Source organism: Ambystoma mexicanum, chromosome 2q (assembly GCF_040938575.1).
Source record: "Ambystoma mexicanum isolate Mex_15411 chromosome 2q, UKY_AmexF1_1, whole genome shotgun sequence".
NCBI classification, from domain to species: domain Eukaryota; kingdom Metazoa; phylum Chordata; class Amphibia; order Caudata; family Ambystomatidae; genus Ambystoma; species Ambystoma mexicanum.
The window spans coordinates 1,279,724,990-1,279,733,973 of NC_090924.1; positions in this window are offsets into that span (position 1 = coordinate 1,279,724,990).

Here is an 8,984-nt window from a genome sequence, read left to right on the forward strand (position 1 = left end):
GAAGAGGGCATCATACTGCCCCAGGACTTGCTCCACCAGGACACCAACTTCGGTGGCACTGAAGCTGGTGCCCCTCTGCCTCTCTGGCCGGGGGTTGTCAATGGTCTCAGATGTTGTTTGCCCCGACATGACAACCCCAGAGGCAGGAGTGGGTGGGCAACTGGGTCCTGGGGCTGGGCTGTGGAGCGATGGAATCCCAGTCGGGAGTCTTCGGTTCCAGCAGGGGGGTCACAGCAACAGCACCCCTGGCTGATGTGCAGGCAGCAAATGGCAGGGCACGTGGGCGGCAGGCAGTCAGGCAGCAGCAGATGGCAGGTGGGAGCGTGCTCGGGGCTCTGGGGGGCAATAGTTCGGCCTTCTGGGCAGGAGCGTGGTCTTCCGTGTGCTTACGTGTGGCCAGCTTGATACGGAGTGATTTGGCACGTGAAAAATCTGCACGTCAGCGTGTAATTCGAGGTAAGGCCCTTAGCGCGTAAGCGCGTCTGCATGCATACGCATTTTCATTGGACAGAAGGCCCCGCAAGCGCCCCTGTGACGTGACGCGTACAGACGTGCATGGGCATTTCAGCGCGCGTGAAAAACTGCACGTCCGCGTGTAATACGAGGAAAGGGCCCATGCGCGTAAGCGCGCGTGGAAAACTGCACGTCCACCTGTAATACGAGGAAAGGGCCCATGCGCGTAAGTGACGTGACGCGCGCGTGCGTTTCCCTCAGTACGGGTTAAAGGTGAGCGGGCCCAGCAGTTCGCTGTACGTGCCTTTCGTGGAGACCGACGTGTGTTGCTGCTTCCTGTTGTTTCGCGCGCCATCACAACTTCACAGCTATCAAGGACGTATCTCTTCTTTTGGTGGGGGTATTGGCTACGCGTGTTTTTCTGCATCGCGCTAGTCAGACGGTGAGTCGCACACGCTCTTTTTCCCACTGCGGGTGCCCCTGTGTATCGCACCCATTTTCGATGTCATAGTAGCCTACGTGTCCCACGCGTACGCGTTATTCGTGTTACTGGGTGCCAACGCGTAATGCGGGAGGTTGAATCCACGCACGTAGGCTGCAGGGTTGCGTGCACGGTTTTACTGCAGTTTTGGGGTGCCTGAGCATTGCGTGACCCATCACCACATCACCGGGGTCACATACAGCCTTGCAGGTGCAGGGGGGCTGTTAACATCTTGCTTCCCACCCCCTTCACCCCAATTGCCCAGGTCAATTGTGGTGTACACCTCCCATTGGCACCACTCCATCTGTGCCAGCACTACTACATCTGTGCCATGGTTGGGAGGCCACCAAAGCTGAGGGGCGCCTCAGCTGGGCGTACACCTCGTGGCGGGCGTGGTCGGGGACGTGGCCGTGGTGACCAGGGAGTAGGGGGACTCCAGCGTGTCCAGGGCAGCCACAGAGGGGGAAGAGGCAGGGGTGCGTCACTTGAGCACAATGTTGTGCCATGTGTCGGTGCAGCCATGCCACCACCCCCTGTGGTTCCGGGGGATGCAGCTCCTGCATCTTGCACTGGCACCCATATGACCCGGCAGTCCGTTCCATCGACTGCCACGGACCCAAGGGTAGTGGTAGCTGCAGGTGCAGCTGTGGACACCGCCACCCAGGCTCAGGGTCTGCCAGCGCAGGCTGCGTTGGCACTTGAAGAGCCCTTGGTAGATCTCCAACAGGCCAGGGGGAAACCATAGGGGCAGGCCGGGCTGCTCAGACCAAGACACGTGTCCCTGGGGCAGTCATGTCATCTGCTGCCCCGAACAGCCGGGTGTTGGCAAGTGCAGGGGCAGATGCACCCAACAGCACCCCGGTTGTGAGTCTGCCAACCAGGACCGTTGCGGTCAATGACCCTGCCACAGCTGATGTTGCTGCGCAGGGTCCATTAGTGGGCACCCAGCTGCCACTGACACAAGTCAGGCCTTTGGTCATCCCTCCACCTGCCACTCCCTTGGCTCAATCCACGAACCCAGTGGGCATACTGGTCAGGGTGGCATTAGACAGCCAGGGTCTGCGCCACAGTCCAAGAGGAGGAAGGTTGCACCTGCAGCACAGGCTGGGACCCCACACACAGCCACGACCTCCTGCACGTCGAGGAAGAAGCCTTTTTGTAAGCAGGAACTGGACTTCCTCGTGGACTACGTGCGGGGCCACAGCCGTGACACGCTAGTGGGTGCCAATAGTCAGACTACGGCTGCCCAACGTGACACCCACTGGAAGCATGTTGCGGAACATGTCAGTTCATTCGGCCATGAGGTGCGCACGGCGCAGGAGTGCAAAAAGCGTTGAAATGACATCAAGCGCAGCTCTAAGGCCAAGCGTGCCTCAAATTACAACTTGACTCTGGTGACTGGCGGTGGGCCTGCACCAGAGGAGGAAGAACTCACTCCGCATGATGCTCTCGTTGCGGAGTTCATACCACCTGAATTGGTCGAAGGAGTGGGAGAGATGCTGGACTTTGATGCCCAGTCCAGTGAGTGTTGATGCGTGTTTGTTGAGGACGTGTGTGTTTCACTTGTGGGATGTGTTGTGCATGATTGCTGCTACATGTGACGTGTACATGGTTCTGATGTGTAAGTAATGCAATGCTACCGTCATGCATGTCTCCTCTGCCTGCATGCGGGACTCCATGTGGGCATGCTCCCTTGCCCCTCCTCCGCCACTCTGCACTCCAGTTCCACCTTTGCACTGGTCTGCTTCAATCTTGCCAATGTGTAGTTTCTTGTTCATGTGTCCTGTGTAGATGCTAACTTCCAGTGTAGAAACTGCCAGACATATGCCGTGTGGTACAGCTTTAGTACTCGATGCAGGGTATCTCACTTGTACTGTGCATGGGTCAGATGTCTCGCAGGGACATGAGTGCCCATTCATGCTCCATGTGCATTGCACGCATGCCCCTATGTGTCCTTGACTGGATGATCACTGTAATATGAGTCCTTGGTTACATACATTGCCTGCCATCTCATCGGCCTCCCCATGTCAACTGTGGCTCAGTCCTGCGTTGCACACATGTTTAGGCCCTGACAATCTGTGTGGCTCACAGGCCTCAGCCTGTTCAATGGCCAATGACTCTGTCCAACTCTTGTGTCTTCTTCACACGTGGGCGGCCTCCAGAGTTTTCATCATGTGTCCTGCCCACTGTCCCAGCATCATTTGCAGTGTTGTAATTTGAATCACATTAAGCTGTTGATGCCAGTCAACACTGCCTGTCAATACACAGGTGTATGGTCAGCCTTTTCATACCATGCTAGGCATCCCTGCTTTGGTACTGGGGTGGAGGGGTGCTTGGCTTCTAGACATGGTACACATTGAATGCACAATGCACGTGATGTCTGAATTTGACATTGCACTGCCTTCACATTTCCTGGCACACACCATGTAGTGCTTGTACATGTAGGTAGTGAGTGGCGTACACATTTTCTGCACTGCATAGACCCACTTCCATGGAAACTGCCACCTTTCAACAGGTCTGATCACAGAAGCTATTCAAAGTAGACCCAGCATGCATGCCAGGTCATATGTTGTGTGTCACATGTCTGCCGGATGCCTTTGCTGTCGGTGTGTGTGTGTGTCGTGTGCTTCTGACATGTGTATTGACCCTTTTCTCTCTATTTTTCAGGTGATGACGCAATGGAGGCGGAGGATGGTGTTGTCATGCCAGACACAGGGTTGGTAACACCACATCAACCCGGCACTAGTGGGGGTCGTGGGGTGGTAGGCCACGAAAACCCCCAAGTGCTGCAGTCCATCTTGTCTCTGGCTGCCTATGAGTCCAGCCTTGATGACGACTCTGACGTCCATGTTGAGTTGGATGAGCATCAAGTCCATGTGTCAGGGGTGAGTGATTCTGATGTGGACACTCCTCTGTCTGCGACACCTGCACTGAGGGATCAGACAGTCTTGGTTCCTCCGCCCGTGGTGGATCGGGACGCAGGGTCACCCTCCACACCAGTCACTGATGTGCCTGGGACATCACGTCGACGGGGGCATGTAGTCGTGCAGCCGCAGGCGGTGCCAACACAGCGAGGACCCCCGGTCCTTGAGTCCCGCAGGGGTCAAGCCCGGCAACACGGTTGCCGCGCGCAACCGCTGTATACTGAGTGGGAGCAAGACATGACTGCCAATTTCGAACGGCAGGGGGCAGCAATGGAGACCATCGCTGAGAGCATGGAGCGTGTGGCCTGATCTGTGCTCCCCCCTGCTAGGCAGGTGCTTCTCCAGCAGCAGGCGGCACGGTCCACGGCCCGCTCGCTCAGGCTGGGCATGGCGGCCTCAGACAGGGCACGCCAGGCTGAAATGTCGTCTCTGCGTCAAGCAATTGCTGCTCACGCAGAGGCGCACATGGATGCCCTGAGGGAGGAGTATGCTTCCCTCAGATCCACTTTGGGTGTCCTTATGATGTCCCAGAGGCAGCAGGCAGAGGAGAGGTTTGCACAGCTTGAGCGTACCATTTCGGCTGAGCTACAGGCTTGCCGGGAGGTGCAGCGGTTGTCCAGCCAGGCCTTGCAGGAGGAACTCCGTGTTACACCTGCTACCTTGCAAGAGGAAGCACGTGTATCACGTGAGGTTCTGCATGCAGACCTACGTCACATCGCCACACAGAACCAGGCTCACCCGTCCGGCAGACTTGCTGCCGACGAGGGGCAAGCTGCGGCTAGGCGTGGCCAGGCTACTGTGCCACGTCCTCCTTTCCAGGATGAGCCAGACTCGGACGACCATCTATCTCCCACATAGGTCGTGCTGTGCAGGCGTTGAGCCCATGGAGGATTTGTTTTTTGGCTCAGCATCATCGCATGTGGATGTTGAGCAGCACCCTGTACCTCCCCCCTCCTGGGTGCCTCCCCCCCCGGGTCGTATGTGGCCATTTTTGATTTTTCTTTTAGTTTAGTTAGTTAAGTTTCTGTTTGATAGTTAGTTTAAATAGGTAATGTAGGTTTTCCATAGTTAGTGTAATTAGTTAATAGTTGAGTTAGTTTAAAATTGCTAGTCTATTGTGCTTTCATGTGACGGTGCGGTGCTTTGTGGCTTTTGAAGGCATCCACTGTCTGTTCCAGCTGGGCCCTTCATGGTTGTCTTGTGTATGTGTTTGCTGCTTGGGGTCCTTGACTCACATATGACACTCCTGCCTCCCTTATCCATGGGCTCGCAAGGATGGTTCGGTGTTACAGAATATTACACAAGGGCTTTGGACTGTCATATCTGTAGCATGTCTGGTGCTGTGTGACTTGTGTTGACACCCCTAGTGGGGATGATTTAGGTGTCATTGTCCACTGTTCAGCTTTTGCTAGATGGGGTGTGTCATGATTAATGTGGACATTGATTGCTATGCATTGTGTAGTATGTTTCATATCTTTCCTGTACACGTGCTTGTTGCAATTCATGCTGTAGATAGTGTTCCACACTTTGGAGGTGAAAGACGGACTGATGGTGTGATTCGTGATGTGACTCTCTGACATGGTCAAGTAATGGGATGCCTGATGAGACACACACAGATGACTTTGAAGCATTAATCATGTGTTTCATGCCCTTTCTGCAGGGGGATGAGCCTCCAGAGCACCTTTGCCAGCAGACATGGCCCATTGGACGACGGAATTCTGGACCCGTTTGTTGGTGCCCACATGCACATGTGTGCACAAGCAGAGGCACAGTGATTGCAGACCCACATCCTAGAACTGCTGACATGTTCCAAGGAACTCCAGGCAAGGTGAGCATCACAGGGGGGGGCCACGACACAGCAAAGCTTGCACCAGGCGAGTTGCACATGCAGGCTTAGTCACAGCACTGAGGGTGAGCTTAGACGAATATTGGTGTTGAAGCACACAATGCAGCTCAGATGTGTTTGTGGACTGATGGCTGTTGATAGTAGGGTTGTCTGGGACACATGCAGGGGCAGTGGCACATACCCTCCGGTACACCAATGTCCATTGAGGCACTTGTATCAACCATGTAGCCTTCCGAGACATGGAAAGGGGCAGCTCACAGGGACATACAGCAAGGGACATACTCTGGTGCAGTGCATGTCTTTTCCACGTACTTCATGATAAATGCACTGCCAACTTTGTTTCGGTCATGGTGGTACGCAACTTGCTCTGTAGTCATGGCTTGCTATATGGGTCTGTCTGCTTACCCAGGGAACATTGCATGTTGTGTGAATTGTGACACATTGGTGTTCCATTTGCCACGCACCCACCAGCGGCTGACTAACTGCATTGACTGTGTATGACCCGTCACAGGGGTGATGTTATATATGGGTACGAAGCATCGAGCACAGATTGTCTGTTTGTAGAGTAGTTTGTTGCTATGGGGCATGTTTGGTGTTGTGTTTTTGTGTAATTGGCACGTACAGGTTGTTGACTGTGGCTCTCTTTGCAGCATTGCAGTGCTCCTGTAACCGGACCTGAGAGTGCGCAGGCAGGAGGCCAGCACTCAAAACCAGAGCTAAGTGTCTTATTGTTTTTCTTACGAACTGCTCTGCATAGGCTTGCTGGGGAGTGTACTGATGCATGGATGTATGTGTGGTTCAATTTGGTATGTTTTTTCTCCCTAATCACCCGTGATCCTATGCAATTTTGAAACCTGTACCCTCTACCCGGTGTTCCTGCTTCCCGTGCCTATCCAAGCAACGTTCCCTGACCCTCTTTCCCCACTAGGGTTGCGGATGCCTGTGTAAGCCCCGAACTTGCAGGCGCCAAAACCCTAGAGGGGGTGGTTGGTTCGTACCACTCCTGAGCCTGGACTACAGAAGGCCAGGACAATGATGTCCAAGTTTGTTTGGATTGTGTATGTGTTCATGCAGGTTGTACATTTTCGTGCATTCCCTAGTTTCATGTGTCATTCCTCCTCCCCTCTCCTGCCACTCATTCCAGTCATCCAGTGTGTCAACACCTGTCCCGACTGCATATCCCTGAACCTCATTCCCCACCAGGGTCTCAGGGGCCTGTGTGAGTTTGACCTTGCAGGCACCCGGGACATGGTGGTGGTGGTTGTTTCGTGACACTCCCGCGCCTGTACATGGGACCTGTGACAGTACACACCCATTCATGGTGCATCATCCTATGTCATGTACCACACATGTCTCACATCCTGTCATGACATTGTTTTGCTGTGCTACCTTGGTTGTTGCATCATTGTGGTAGTACTTGGCCTTTGTGAGGTACTGCTACGTCAAGTCATCTACTGGAGGGTGTTCGGGTTCGTTTTCATGCCCTGGATTTTGTGATTTTGGAATTGAGTGTGGATTCTGAGGGTTCAGGCATCTTTTTACACACAAGGTGGGAGATGGTGACGAAGGGTAAAGGTGATCCTGTGGCCAGGTGGAATTGAGGTTTGGAGGCTCCATGACCCAGGTGCAGTTGTTCAGTGGGTCATGGTCATTTGTGAGGGAGGGGGGTTTGTTGTTGATAGTTGCCTTGCCCTGCAGTGTGATGGGAACTCTGACATAGTAATGGTGGTATCCTATGTACATGTTGTGTTCTGCTGATCAATGCCTGTTCATGTGTTGTGTTTTCCTTTCAGGTGCGAGGGGATAGTTGTGGTTTGACATGCTGGGGTGTACACATGGTGGATGTTCACATGTGATGTGTAGGGAACACTGATGGTCACTTGAGTGCACATGCATATGTGGAGTGCATGTCCTTGCAGAACCACACACTTGCACTCTGATGCACTACATGTACTCCCACCCTTGCATATCCACATGTACACTGTTTGCCTTCTGGTGCCCACTGTGTCCCGGCAGCACATGTTCTGTGACCGATTATGGATCCAGTACATGCCTAATTTGATGTTTGATGTGGTCTGTCACTTAGATGTGATGCTCAGGGTGTGCATCACACACAATGGCTGTTCACTGTGCTGTGCGTTGAGCATTGTGATGCAGGAGTAGGATACTGCACAAATGAGCTGCAGTGTTGATTTTGCAATGCATAATGTGCATGTAGACAGGCATTCATTGTGATGTTACGTCTACGACTGTTGTAATGCATTTGGAAATGACTTATTTTGGGTGGGAGATTTTGTTGGTCTGTCATTTCATCTGATTCCGGGTCAGGCAGCAGTGTCCGATGCCACTGTACATTTAGGACATGGCAATGTGTACCTTATCGTTACTGCGTTGGTGTATGGGTATTGCTTGCCATGTCATGTTGATGTTTGGGAGGGTTTGAGTGACATGACAGTGATGGCCATGGCCTGTTTTGCAGGTGTGTGTGATGCACACCTTGCATGTCCGGGTCATCCGCTTCTCAGAGCAACTAGCTGGGGGTAGATTTCTCTCCGCAGCAGGGCCCTCCCCCTGGAACAGACTTCCGGCCTGACTTGAACTTGAGGGGAACCATCTCCAGTTCTGGAAGCACCTCAAGACCTTCCTCTTTGCTTCTGCTAACTCTCTGCCTCTCCCTTGCAGAATTCTTCACTGGAACTGCACAGGAGCTGCAACTGGGCCCCTCTCACCGACCTCGGTCCCTGGCCCAGCCACTCTCCACTTGCACTGCCTCCCTGGCAACCCCTGCACTGCAGTACTGTTTCTCTATCCCTACAGCCCTCCCTTCCCAGCACTTGTCTGCACTTACCTTTGTAGTTGCCACCAGGCGACCTATGTATTATTTTTTTGGGCTACTTCCCCTGTACTGGACTCCCCCCCCCACCCTTCCCCTTGCACTTTTCCCTTCCCCCTACCCCTGCACTTGCACGCGCTCAATGACACCTGGCCTAGTAGTACCGTTCTCTGTGTTCCCTTGTTCCCCCCTCCCTGCCTCATTGCGCCTTGGAATACTTGTGTATGGCCCATATCATGTCATATGTCATATGTGTGCCTTTTGGTCGCACAGGATAGCTTGTGTTTAAGTAGCTAGGGATGCAGACGATGTGGCACTTCCATGGCAACTATCTCAGGGTGGTAGAGTTATGACAGTTGACTGTCTCTTTGTCATCATCGATTGTCACCTGGTATGTGCCAGGCCTGTGTGCACTCCGCAGGGGTGGGAGTTTAGGTGAAAAATGTG